This window comes from Perna viridis, chromosome 4 (genome assembly GCF_037379345.1).
Source record: "Perna viridis isolate PV_CMFRI_1.1 ecotype Kerala chromosome 4, ASM3737934v1, whole genome shotgun sequence".
Lineage (NCBI taxonomy): Eukaryota > Metazoa > Mollusca > Bivalvia > Mytilida > Mytilidae > Perna > Perna viridis.
In genome coordinates, this window is record NC_142448.1 from 13341958 (window position 1) to 13357032 (window position 15075).

Genomic DNA, 15075 nt, shown 5'->3' on the forward strand with positions numbered 1-15075 from the left:
TGAATACCTTATATCACACCCCTAGACCTATATCGCATACTGTATATCACACCCCTAGACCTATATCGCATACTGTATATCACACCCCTAGACCTATTTAGCATATCCTATATGACACCCCTAGACTTATATCGCATACTCTAAATCACAAGCCTAAACACATTTCGCGTACCCGTAGAACTACATGTATATTACATACTGTACAAATGTACATGTATATCACACCACTAGACCTATATGGCATACTGGATATACTGCATACAGTCAATTAAGTTAGAAATTCTATGTCCATGAAAGTGGATTGAAAATGTGATGGATATCAAGGCACCCAAAAGTAGACCTTTCCTAAGAGCTTATTTTCAGGGACATTCATACATGTACAATGTATGAGGTAAATGAAGGTATACATAAGTTTGTTCATATACTTCCAATGTACACAATGATTTAATATTTTCAGAACTGGTGATAGGTCTGCTGTAAGCACAGTTAGTGTAAAACAGTTGTCATATTTCTTAGCAAAATTTGCAGTTTACATTTGTATTTCTGTGAACAGGAAATTTATACCGAGAATCACAAAAATACATGTGCGTGTACTCTATGGTTACTTGTATATACAGTACAATATTAATTAAAGCTTTCATTCTTGAAATTATGATACATTTTTTGTATTTGTTATATGATAATACATGTATCTAATTTGTTATCTACTTTACAGTGTGATATTAATTGCTCATAAATAAATCAACATTCAGGGATGGATCCAGATATTTTGAAATGGGGGGTCCAGACATCATTATAAATTATCAGGTAACTAGAAACCATACATGGGAGAAGCCCTAAAGCAATATCATTAGTAAACTTACCATTTTCTGTATTTAAAAGATTTTTGTCTGGTACATGAAATGACTAATTTATTGTTTGGAACTCACCACTTCAAACCACTTTAATGATCTTCTTGGTTATGAGGTGATGTTTTTTTTAACAATGACCACCTGTCAGCCAGGTGAAAAGTAACCTGTTCTACTCTTACTTATGTTACCTGTTATTAAGTTATTGAAACAAAGATGTGCCCATGAAGTACACTGTACTACATTTTTGTAAAGTTTGTTATGTTTTAAGATAAATTTGAATTGTTTTAGAGACAGAAGTGTTTATTTTTTCTTAATTAATACAGCTGATAGAGATATTTTAAGGATAACATTTCAGAACACTAAAATACAGTATATATTTATTGTATTAACATTTTATAATGTAGGACAGAAATTATGTTACAGAAATACTGTTTGCAAAATTTGCATCAACCCGTACTGACCGGGTGACTTAAAAACCAGTAAAAACCTGGGACAATGATAACCGCCCAACCTCTATTTTTGCCTGATTTTCCACAATTATATGTACATGTAAGAATATTTGCCATCAAGAGGAGGTTTCTGTACTTCCATATCATGTGGTAAAAACACATGTATATTTTCATGCATTTACATTGTAACACGTTTCTTTTATCAAAGACACTGTTTCCTTGATTCCCTTTCAGTGGTTCTTCCTTTTAAAGTTTCTCTAGATGTAGCGAGAAGAAAGTAAAAGCAAATGGACTATTCTAGTGCTGGGGTCTTATTTAAGCATAAAACAAAGTTCATGACTCTCAAGTGCTGATACATGTCAACATATCTTAATAAAAACTACAAATATGAAGTCTGATTTGTTAGCACTTATTTGTTTGCAAGACATAAGAGTTACTTGTTTTGTAATCTAATACGTATTTGTGAAACAATCATACAGAAAACAATGAAAGAAATGCACATACATTATTGAAGGTAGACAGGTATAAAACACTCTGCTTAAGGGCAATAATGATTCATCATAAAAAGTGGTACTTATGGCCCATGAGTTATGGGGTATGGGTTTACTAGTAACATGTTTGTTTTGGAGAGTAGAAAAGATGGATTTATATTCAAAGTCCATTTGTTATAAAGAAAGACATATTTCCTGTATTAACTACATCTCTTCATCCTAGACTTTCCAACTTGATTGGAATCTGAAATTGCTAAAATATATGAGGTACAAAGTTTTTTTAGTTGAGAGATCTTTAAACTGCATAGTAGTTTTGCTAACAAGAGTTTGTATCCTTGTTTGAATTGAAAAATTTCTAGAGAAAGGTAATCATGTATTATAAAAAAATGTATAGTTTAGACATTTTCAACTTGGGGCCTAATCTAGACAACAATTGCATGGACAAGTTTTAGTAAATTATGATTGAAAGAGTAATCAATGGAACCAAGATTATAGCGGTAATCAAAAGAATGCAATCCAGGGACAAAGACCAGACACGGAAAACAGACACACACAACAAAGAACACAAAGTAACTAAAACCATACATACAAAGTAACAAAAGCAAATGAGCAACTTGGACTATACCAAAACCTGAGAGCATGAACCAGGCAGCAATATTGACATATTTGTTCATTTAATCTATTACAAATCACTGTCAAAGTAAGCACAAACAAGAAGTGTTTTTCCTCATTTCTCCCTTTAGATTAGGTCCTTGGTCAACCCTCCGAGGTGCACATGATTCATTTCTACTTCAAGCATCTTCAACCCGAAATTTCAAAGCGTGGATTCATTCTTACTTTCTTACTTTAAAAAATTATCTAATAGTGATAATCAGTGATTCCTAGTGGAGATCATATTTGTTTTAAGAAATGCCGGTTTAGGTGTAAAGTGTCAAGAAATTTGAGGACATAAACGTACACAGCCAGAAATGCCAAAAGCAATAATAGAAAAGAAGATCCATTAATACATTAGAAATAAACAAGCAGTATTGATATGCATTTCATTAAAACAGATATGGTTACTCTTTAAAATGACTAAGTTTTTGAGCGGTTTATTTAGCTTGCAATTTGGTTACATAAATATTTATGAGGCCTTCCTTGACTCAGTGCCTCAGCACTTTGATAGTTCCGATAAATTGACACAACTTGTGTGATATTCATTAGTTTATTAAACTTTAAGAACTTCTCTGTCTAAGAATCTGGCAAAATGTGTATAAGGTTTGGTACATTAAGAATAAAAACGCATTATCCAAGTATTTATACTTCATGCCCTCCAGAAATAAACCATCAAAGTGCTTGTAAACCTTGCCTTTTTAAGATGCTATTAGGTCGAATTTAGTTGAAATGCACTATGACAAAATGGCTGCTAAATTTCCCGCACTTTTCCCCATATAATCAGTCAAAAAAACAAATTTGAAAAAACTTTTCGGTTCTTTTCTAGATCAATTGAATATATCTTAGTCATAAATGACGAAATTGGGATCAATGATGTGCCATCAATTGCCAGATTTTTACACAGAACGGTACTTAATTTAAAAAAAAATGAAATTCACTATAAACTTCTTAATAGTTATTCACTATTTTTCTATCATGAAGGACTTGCATTCAATGTTTGGTGCATCATTTTCAATGTTTGAATACCAACTTCGGGTAGAGTGGTCATGAAGAGTTTTTTCAACAGTACTTTTTAGCCATTTACCATTATAAACAAATTGATAAAGCCATATGTACTTCAGGCCACATTAATTCAAAATGTTTTCAACGTTTATAAGCTTATAATATCTGTGACTAAATTATATCTTCCTAGTTCCCCATAAACCAAAGAGATCAGCGTTGTTGATTTAACTCGGAGTAGAAGTTTACAAGATTTAAAATAGATTTTTTGTCTATAATTTCATTATTACGAAAGCCCTGTATTTCATAACCATTCTGTAAGATTGGCTTGTCAAACAGATCAAGCTGGCATTTAATTGAAAACCAGCTACTGACCTGTGTTCAAATTACCAAGAATTACCGTAAGCTTGGGTAATAGTGAACATTTTTAAGAGGAGAAGAAGGAAGTGATTTTACAAAAATGTGGGAACATATTCTGAATGCCTAGAAGCAGAGGGATCATAATACAGGGACCGGTGTCAGGAGAGCAAAGAAAATTTCACAAAGTTAACTGTAAATCATAGAATGAGAAGTAACATATTCAATATATCAATATAAAAGAACTTATACAACAAACAGAACAAAAATACACCAGGACATTTACATGTATGTAAGCTATAAAACGTACAGGTGTCTGATGCAACTAAAATATATGTACATGTACATCAATATGTATCTTACATTTGAAAAAAAACTTGTATTTGTACATGAATTTGCATGATGTTTAAACTTTTGTACACTTGGGAAATTTTGTATTCTTACATACATATTTTCATTTTATTTTATTACATTAATTGTTACATTTAAGTGAGATTAAAGTACTGACGTACTGAGTCAATGAAGGCCTTCATAGTTTGCTCTGTTCACATTTTAAATCATAAAAAATGGATTGTATAATATTTAAGTAGGAAAGTAATTTTTAAACCTTTGTTTCGAAGGAGAGGGGTATACAGTTTTACCCTTGTCCGTGTTTCCCTTTTTTTCGTGACACTTTTTACGTCAAAGTTTTCTGAGCAACTACTTATCATTATTACTTATACGTAATAATCGACAACAACTTCCTGTTAATCGAGGACTTTATTTTTCACTTTATATTTTGAAAGTCGACATTTTTGACGCGTTTTTCTCTGCAACTACTCATCACTGTGGCTTGAAATTGTAACACATTTCCTCGTAGTTATGCTTTATACTGGTATTCATTTTGAGGAAAATTCGACAACTTCCTCTTTACCGAGAAGTTTTTTTGTTTTTTGGTTTTTTTTTACTGTATGGTAGGATCCTTTTTGAACAAATAAATCAATAACTTCCTGTTTACCGAGGACTTTGTTTATTTTCCTTATATCGTGGTTTAATTTTTACTCTGTTAGAAACAAAGCTTTTTTCAAAGATGGTTTATAAACCGAGCAGTCAAGACACCTAGAAAAACAAATGAGAGAAAAATTACCCACAACTTAAAATATTCGGAACGAGTATGACACGTAACGGGGATCCCTACGAGTACGATCAGTTGAAGAAATAAACACAATCCACGTTGGGCGCCATCTGTAACCTAGTGGCTGTAGCACCATTAACTAAACCCAAGGCGTTGATTCAAGATGTGTATTGTATTTCCAACCAATCATATCAACAGTAACAATGTATAAATATATACTAGTAACCCTGGAAGTAAAATACATATAATCAGTACTAAGAAAGATGACTCTAGCACTCAAATAGGCAAAATCTGCCAAAATTACATGTATGTTTCATAGTCAATAGAAAATAGTGCTGGTTTTTATTTTTTTGTCAATATTATCAAATATAAACTGCATAAAGTATTTGGTTAGCAAAATAAGCACATCTGTTAGATAATAATGCACATCTTTTGAAAAATACAAGTTATAAATAAAACATATGCATTGACAAGACAAATAAGCTATTAAAATGCACATATAAGCAAATCATGCTGAAAACACTACACTTAACACAAGAATACATATAAATAACAACATGCAACACAACCTACCATGTATATGGTACAAAAGTCTTCTCCTCAGAAAATAACTGTTACAAATGTGGGATCTACATCATGAGCTCATCAATAAGTACAAGCTGTAACAAAAATAACTATCATAAGTACTGTGTCTAATTAGAGTACTCTCTGATCATTTCAATATTTAACATAAAACTATATACATTTACCTATTAGAACATATTGTAGTCAAAGTTAACGGGTTTATAATGAAAAACATGATTTATCTGTTATTTTAATCTTTTGATCTCTAAATTTAGCCTTTTATGATTTTAAGTAATTTAAACAATATTTAACTGTTTTTATCAATAAAATTAATGATTTTTAAACTCTTATGTGTTTTATTATTTTATACAGCACTGTCACCCAGAAATCACACACTCTGGCCATTTATACAAATCTTACATACAACACTCATAAAACTGTGGAAAATGGAACTATAGACAAGAACATAAGTAAAGGATAAGTAAACTAACCTTAAATACAGAAAAGTTGTCCACTAGAAATAAATGCAGAAACCAAAGTAAATTAATAAAGTTAACTAGAAATTAATATGTCTGCCAATCAATCACAAATCAGGCTGTCGATAGAAAGAAACGATAGAATTTCCCTCCAAATGTGACACATGACCAAAATGAACCAATAAAAAGACAAACAATCAGAGTTTTCCCAAAATAGAATGATAAAACCTAAGAGTATAGGAATAGAGAGCACCTTCTATGAAGATGCACTCAACCATGAAACCAACATATAGTAAACTACTAGTGGAATCACTGAGGCATGGAACGATCTCTGACCATTCATTACAATGAAAGCAATACACATAATAATACATATATAGCAAGAATGAACACAATTTATATAATTAAGTAAATTTATTTATTTATCAGAAATACAAAGATAAAAATAATAACTGTAATATACAAAATATCCACTCCACCACATATGTCTAAATGGCTTTAAAGTTAGGGTTCTCCCAAAGTTATATAAGTGCATTGTAGGTTTTTGTAGCTAAATAACAGTTAAATCCAGTCAAAGCATGTAAATTTGCCTTTTTACTGTCTAATTACCATCAATATGAATTAAATGACCATACAAACAGACAAGAGCATAACACAGCAGCCCAACCAGAAGTATGACATATTCTGAGTTACATCCGATTACCCGTGGCTGGATTCTGTCACCTCTACAGTACTAAATACAGTTACTAACAGAATCCCAATAAGGAGCTGTCCTGAGAGCTCAAGACTCAAAAAGGCTATTCAAACAACTTGTATCTTTCAGTACTTCCATATTCTCGATGGCTAAATCAGAAAGTTAGCAAGTCTCATTCAAATTAACTGCATTGGTGTGAAATATTCCAAATGAACACAAACTGAAGACTTTTGGTGAATAAAATCTTTCCCAACTAACCAAGACAAGAACTAACATATATATGTTACATATTTTTCAACGGATGTTTTTAATTGTTATGTGTTTATGTGTTAAGAAAACAAATAGTAATAGGAAGATGATTATTTAAACTGAGCTTGTTACAATGAATTTGATAACGTTTAAAAGTAACAATATGTAAAGAGCTGTGTGCAGCATGTTCGTTGGTACATATGTATGACATACAATATCTATATGTTTGATGTTGTTCAAACCTTTTTAAGTTGGTAACATGACTTTAATCATGTTGTATACAGCAAAAAAAAAGACAAAGCATCAGAAATGAGCTAATTAAAGTTTCTTTTCTATATATAATAAGGAAACTTAGTGCAAAGAAGACTACTGTATTGTACATTGATAATTAAAAAGTTTTTCTTTCATTACAATATTTTATAAATTAAATCTGATTTAAAATATAGAATGACTGAAATAATGCGTGTACTTCAAACTACTGGATATGATTTAAAGCTGATGTTCTCGGAAAAGGTATTTGAAAAAAAAGGAAGTGGCACATTTCTTCTAACGTATCAAATGACAGTATACAGAAGTAGATGGTATATTATCAAACAAAACCTGTTATATTCATATATGCTGCATCATATTTCAACAATTTAGCATTACATTTTCGTAGAAATAATGTTACTGCATAATAACCTTTGTTTAAGGCTGTTTAATATCTACATCTTGGAATATCCAGCAAATTAAAAAAAAAAATATCAAAATTTGACATAATGCTCATCTGGTAAAGAGTGACGCGAAGGTACTAAATAACGGTGACCACAGGTGTAGAAAAAAAACTTAAGATAATCAGAACTTTTTCGCAACTCATGGAGAATTTATGAAGAAAGAACGATGTCTACGTTAGGGATGCTACTGTGAAGTTACCCATCTTTAAAAAAAATAGTAGAAACTTTTCTCCTTAACCTAACCTGACAACCCGGTAATATTTTTGTTCCACAACTTACTCTCATATATATATTCATTGTAAATTTTACCATCATCTGGTGATGTTAAACATCCGATGGTGCGGACTTCTAAATAAAATGAAAGATGCGGAATTTCTCTTGCATGCTGGTTTTGATAAACTACGTATTTTAAGGTTATCTTTAATCATTTCCTTTTCACGTTTCGCTCTTTTCCATTGACTATGTTCTGTGCCTAGAAACTGAGTGCTACTGAAAAATATGATATCCGCTTAACGAAGGAAGATTTCGCGTGATGCCTAGGTCAATTGCAACCACAGTGTCGTGGCTCTATTGACAATAAAGAAAAAAAATCATTCAATTCAACATACCGGTGTCATATGATATTTTAACCCCGCGAAATATTGTCCCCCCACCCTGCACGCTATTTTAACCCTTGCTATATTTTGACCCCCTACAGCTAGTTGAATAAAACAAATGGGTTAAAATATCACAGTATAGGTTACAAATTTCACAGGGGGGGGTAAATATCTCAGCTGGGGTTATAACATAACAGGATGTCAAAATATCATATAACACTGGTAATACTACATGTACATGCAAAGGACTAAGATTACTTTTAAAAGATTATGTTCAACAGACACATTACCCTCCCAGCAAGTTGGTCCTTTGTTCTTCAAAACACCTGGAAAGTGTCAATGTTTTAGTATCTATGCTGAAGGATCAGGTAGGTACATGTAAATCTCCATGAATTTCAGATAAGTGAAGCTTTTGAATAATCTGCATTTACTTTAAATCATAAAAATTTGGAGAAATTTTGGGACACAAAAATTTGATTTCTTGATTATGAGAATTTTTTGCGTTTGTCATTTTTATTGACTGTATACAAATACATGAATATATATTTAGGTCTTACTTCGGGAACTCATGAGTTTATCTTGTTGATGAGAGTGAAGAAACTGGAAAGGAGCTTCTGGCGTTATATGTATGCTTCAATACCAATTCCAGTACAAGTCATATGGCGAAACCGCATCGAAGTTGCACATGGATAATTGCACTGGTCAAAACAAGAATAACTTTATGCTTTGGTACGTGTAATGTATATGCATAATTTAACTAATAGATAATTGACAATTGTTTATATTTACATGTATAGGATTTCACATTTATTGTTATAGTTATTCTTTACAAATTTGTATCTTTATTTAATGTGGTAAAAACTAGAAGTTGTTAATCCTTACATGTGTGTAGAGGTAGGAAATTTATGAATTATCATTTTTGAGTTTTATTGCTGAAATTCCATCCAGTCTGGCATTTTGGTTTGTGGAAGGTATCTGTGTGATTTTTTTTATATACAAAAAAGTTGAAATTGAAAGGTCAATATTTTCAATCGTTCTGTAGTTTGCTTTTGTACATATACATGTACATGATGCATATTAAATATTTTTCTATGTTTATTTAAAAAAGTGATATGGTACAGTTACACAAGGACATACATAAATAGTTTCTAGAAAAAAAAATATTGAGCACTGATACAACACCACAACATGAGAATGTATCTTTAGTAATTACGTTTGTTTAACAATTTGCATAAACTTAGAGAGCAATAATAAATGATTACATAGGGTGCTAGCAGTTGTTTATAATCTAAACATGGTGTGGCCTACCTGATTATAATGGTACATTCACATTTGATTTTTAATTCAGTAAAACATTATATGTTTTCAGGTTAAGTGGCGTCATTGTTTCTACATGACATTGTGCAATCTGTCACTGCTCCGTCTAGAAATAAACACAATATACCCCAACTAGTAGAAGATGAGGAATGCCTATCTATGTCTATGACTGGAAAAAGTTCTTACGGCAGTTTTTCAAGACACTTCCAGCACTAAACACATATCACCATTTTCGTGTAGATAAGGAATTTCATGAGGCTGTTTTTGTAAAGAAATATTGTGACTCTATTGAAAAAGAATTCAAGTTGCTTAAGAAAAGAGTAGTCGTAGACTCATCTATGCAACAAGAGATGCCAAGAAAAGGTTTAGATCCAATGTGACAGTGGTATCTGTACCAGGAAATCAGGCCACGTCGTTATGCTAAGGACACTATATGTTTAGGGGGCGATCATTAGATTTTTAGGGGCTGGCAGATTTTGAAAATAAATAATCTGTCTGATTATTTAGGAAATAAATAATCTGGCCTCATCATACCAGAAAATAAATAGTCTGACTTTGCAAATTGTTAGAAAATAAATATTCTGACCTTGGCTACTGAAATTAAAAATAAATATTCCGATCTTGGCTTGTAAATTGAAAATAAATATTCTGACCTCCACAAACCTTAAAAAAATATTTGGCTCGGTACGCTCGCCATGGATTATTTAATTAGAAAAGTATACATGTTTACTCCACAAGTTTTATACAATATCCTAATAGTCTCCAGTGGAAATATTAAATGCATGTAAATGTACATAAATGACTTTACTGTGGTAGGGTAATATGTAGGGCTGGGAAGGTCCACCATGCACCTCCACTCACAAAGTCAATGATGATTTTAGGTACCTTTATACCTCCCATTACCGTATCAATTTGTCGCCAAAGAATATTCTCGGATTTTTTTTCCACATAAGCCAATATTTGTACCCCACTGGGTCAAAAAGCCTAGATTTTTGTGACTCAATTATTTGAGCGTCTAAGTCTTCCTGGGACAGCATGTGTGAACAAACAAAACAATTATAGGTCTCATCATGTAGCGCAATGTCTCAACTTTACAATGGTACCAAGAAATTTGTGGTAACACTTAGGGTTTTGGGGTAAAATGAAAAACTATACCCCTACTCCACCCTAAAATCGCTTAAATTGACATATTTTTCCATATCAAAACCCCTAGAGTATTCATGCTTAAGTAAAAAATGGCTAATTTGGTATTTTCTGTTTAGTATTATTACCATTAATACTTCTTGGGTTCTTTTGATGAATTTTTGCGATTTTTGTGGTCAGAATTTATATTAAAAAAAATGCAAAAAATGGGATTTTCGATTTTTCCGTAAAAAGTTACGTACGTTCGACTCTACAAGCTATCACTCAACTAAAACGTCTCAAATTTGGTGTCATTCGATAGATAACTTAATTTTCTACATAAATAAACCACAAAAAAACTAATTTTCAAGAATGAATGTTCAAAGAATGCTAACAATATTACCTCTACCTCTACCTCTAGAAAACTGGTCTCAGTATCAAACATAATTCTCATTAACAGTATACTGTCACAGTAGAACTCATATTTTAGGCATTCACAATTAAGATAATCATGTACCTAACATATCTGGTCAATTCAGGTGCTTAGATTTTCTTTTTGGGGTTAAAATAACTATAAAATCGAAAAAAAATGTGAATTTTCAGAATGTCAGAATTTCTTTTATATCTACCGTTATTTTCATTTTTTCAGAATACCGTAGTTTAAACAAGCCTTTGTGTGATATGGTGTATTAATATAGTGTCTTAGCGTCCTAATGACCCCAGGTAATACATATTTGAACTTTTCCAAGTCAAATTAGTGAAAAATTGCTACCCTACCCATGAAACGAATACCTCAACATGAACTAAAATATTAATTTTAATTTTTGTATATCTAAATACAATTATATATTGTCTTAGCTTTCTAATAAGCACGAGTAATAGATATTTGAACTTTTCCAAGTCCAATTAGGTGAAAAATTGCTACTCCACCCATGAAAAAGTATTTCAACATAAACCCAAATGTTAATTTTTAGCATATTATCGATGTTAAAAATTAAGTTTGGTACTAGTGTTTTAAATATCGATATATTCAACATACCTGTTGACTTCAGGGGCGTTTTTTTCAGTTTCCATATGATAATAATGAGGTTTTTTTATAAAATGGAAATTTTCAGAATTATATATTTTTTTCCAATTCACCTGTAATTGGCAATTTTTCAAATGCCCTACTTCAAACAAGCTTTTGCATATTCAAACACATCTATGTAGCATCTAAGCTTTCTAATGAGCCAAGGCAACGCATACTTTAACGTATTTTAGGCCATTTAGGCGAAAGAATGGTACCCATACCAACTAAAATGTTCGTAATAACCCAGAATTCGTATGTGGTAGATTAGTATTTTTAAATAGTGTTGGATGCAAATCATTCATCGTAGTTGCTTCTTTGAAACCTTATATGTATAAAAATAGTGATAGCAAAGAAAATCATGTTAAAACTGTGATATCTTAAACAAAAAATATACATTTTACGTGATAAAATGTGTGATAATCTGTTAATTCTTAAATTTCCCTTTTTTAATATTGTGTCGTCTTCGTGACAATTAAAGCATATTTGCTAGACAATATGATTGATACAAGAAGATCTCTATAATAAATGCCAAAAAGACCATGTGTACAGTTCGTGTATGCTATAAACGAGCATTTTCTTTCACATTTGGGCAGATTTAAGTTACCATCTTTCGCCCAAATGGCCTGGAATTATTATTATTTTTTTATTATTATTATTTACAATATTTGGATAGCGCATTATATAATATTACAATTACTCTAAGCGCTTTACATACATAAAAATATCACACAATATAAACAATAATATGTAAATAATATAAATTAAACAAAAGAAGGTAAAAACAACTGAAATTCAATTTAAAATTCATAGAAAATTTGTCCAAAGTAAAAATCTATTTAAAAATAATTTAATTAAAGGATATCTTTACTATTGACTAAAATAAAAAAACAAAATACTTTTTTTGAAATTAAAATTGGAATACGTTTAATTGTGCATTGTCTTGACTCATTAGAAAGGAAAGATGCTACATAAATGTGTTTGAATATACAAAAGCCTATTTGAGGTAGGATGCTTGAAAAAAAAATTGCCCGTTACAAGTGAATGGAAGAAAATATGAAATTCCATATGCCTGTTCTTGAAATTTCAGCTATTTCGGAATATATCGTGAGTTCTACTGTGTTACTTCCCTGGAAATTTTAAGAAACTTCCTGGCACGGAAACATTTTCTATGCACAATCGGCAAACCTCGGGTGACTCCACTACTCTACCTCAATCCCTCGGATGTGATACTGGATTTGATATGTGTCTACGCGCTACATTTATTTGCCGGAAGTTGACCGTTTCACCTATGACCATTGGAAGTATGGCTCGCTTGACCAAGCCATAGGGTGTGCGATACGCTCTATCAATAAGACGTACATATCCGTAAAAATAGAATTAAAAAAGTTAAGTTAATTATCTTAGAAAACGACATGTTTATATTTATAAGCACACATTTTCCAATTTCAAATCCATATTATGGGCGCATTCATCTTTAAATAAACATTAAATACCGCTACATAGAAGATTTCAAAAAGTAGCTCCAATGGCAGCTGACGTAATACAGACGAGGTATGAGGAGGGTACGGACTCGGCCGAAGTTGCGACGAGTGTTTCTATGCATTGGAATTATGAAGGCTTATATTATTGAATGTAAAGACACTGTCTGGCCGGAAATAAGTATTGTGCAAGAAGGAAATACGATGAGAAACGACCGACTGGTTGTTACGGACTGGAAAAAAATTCTAAGAGAAAAACGAAGAGGAGTTACCGTTGGTTAAAACATGTTCTACTTTTAGAATTTATATAGTTCCTAGCCTTCTTAGAGAAGGGGATAGACGAAAAACTGAGCATAGTATAAACAGCATTAAATAGCAAGCGGGCATGTCTGAGAACACACATAATAACTCAAATATGGAAACCAAATGTTTTAATGATATTTTTGTGATTATCCCACGGGCCTGTGGAAAGAACTTGTCCTTTTTGTACAAATGTGGTTGAAGATGATGAGTTTTCTAGTGAACTCTGATATTTATACAAGATATGATTTATTTAATCATGCTATTCATATTGGTAATTCTTTTGTTACGAAAACTGATACTGAAAAATTCCCCCTGAGTAGATTTTAATGCGTGAGTTCTGTTTTAAACTTCGGTATTTGATAAGATTTTTTGGCACTGTTTATTTGAAAATTGAAATGTTGAAACGTTGGTTGACACAGCAAAAGGATCTGCCTCCACAGCAGCCCTATTTGCCCGATCCAAGAAAGGCTGAAACACCAGAAAAGGTGGAAAGAATTGTTTCGGCGAATGAAAGTGTTGAAAAAGAAATAATGTCATCGTCAAGTACGGATCGATTATTTAACTGTCCCTTTCATAATAAATAAAGATCAAAGCGTACACAGGTCATTATGGTCACTATGGATTATTCGGATCAATGAACACATTCACAATGAAAGTGTCAATCTTACAAATACAGGTAGCGTGGACTGCTCTCACCTGATATTGTTTTCGCAACAATTTAAAGGTCAGCTTGGGTCGTTCTGGTTGTAAAATTGTTTACATAGCAATTTGTCTTTGATCGACGGGTATGTGTTGTCTAGGGTAATAAAGTCTCTTCTAAATTTTGTGATATGGGTATTTATGTTCGCGGGTATTTATTTTCGCGGAAAATGGTCAACCGCGAAATCCGCGAAAATAAATACCACGCGCAAATAAGTACGTTTACAGTATATCTTCTATCAAACAAAATTGTTTAAAAGTTTAACTGATAACTTGGATATTTTTATATAAATATTTTTTAGAAATTGTTTTAGTTTCTTTCATGGATTTTTACAGTTTAAATGCGGTTTATAGTGTCTGATAGGTCAATATTTGGCGGGTGTCAGATTATTTTAAATCATATTGTTGAGATATGTTATTTTTACGTGTATATAGCTTTATGTTTATAATTTGATGTGTGACACTTTAATAAAGTAAATTATTATATTATATTCTAATATTTAATGACCCATATAATTCCAGAGGAATACCATAGGAATTTCCATATCATGCTGTCTATGCAGATTTTTTTTCAAGGTACGTCCTGGTCAATAGTTAAAGATTTTAGATCAAGCAACCATGTTTCAACTTTGAAACTTATCGATAAAGCATTCAAATCAACGAAGAACATTATAAACTAAAAAAACGCGTTTGTTACAATCAATAGAAAGGTTTTACTTTTCAAATTTCACAATTATAATATCAAAGGCAATCTTCCAATTTTACAGGACATTTACCGAGAAGTTTTATTCTCAGTATAAACAAAGATGGTATGACTTATTTGTTTTATTCAAAAATGGGGACAAAACAAGGATGTATACTTAGCCTGACCTCATTTTCA

At 31.7% G+C, this 15075-nt stretch overlaps 1 pseudogene; it reads left to right on the top strand.

Annotated features, from left to right (window-relative positions):
• The first annotated feature begins 3804 nt into the window (after nt 1-3804).
• LOC148618929 (uncharacterized) lies at nt 3805-9979 on the top strand (annotated as a pseudogene).
• The last annotated feature ends 5096 nt before the right edge of the window (nt 9980-15075 follow it).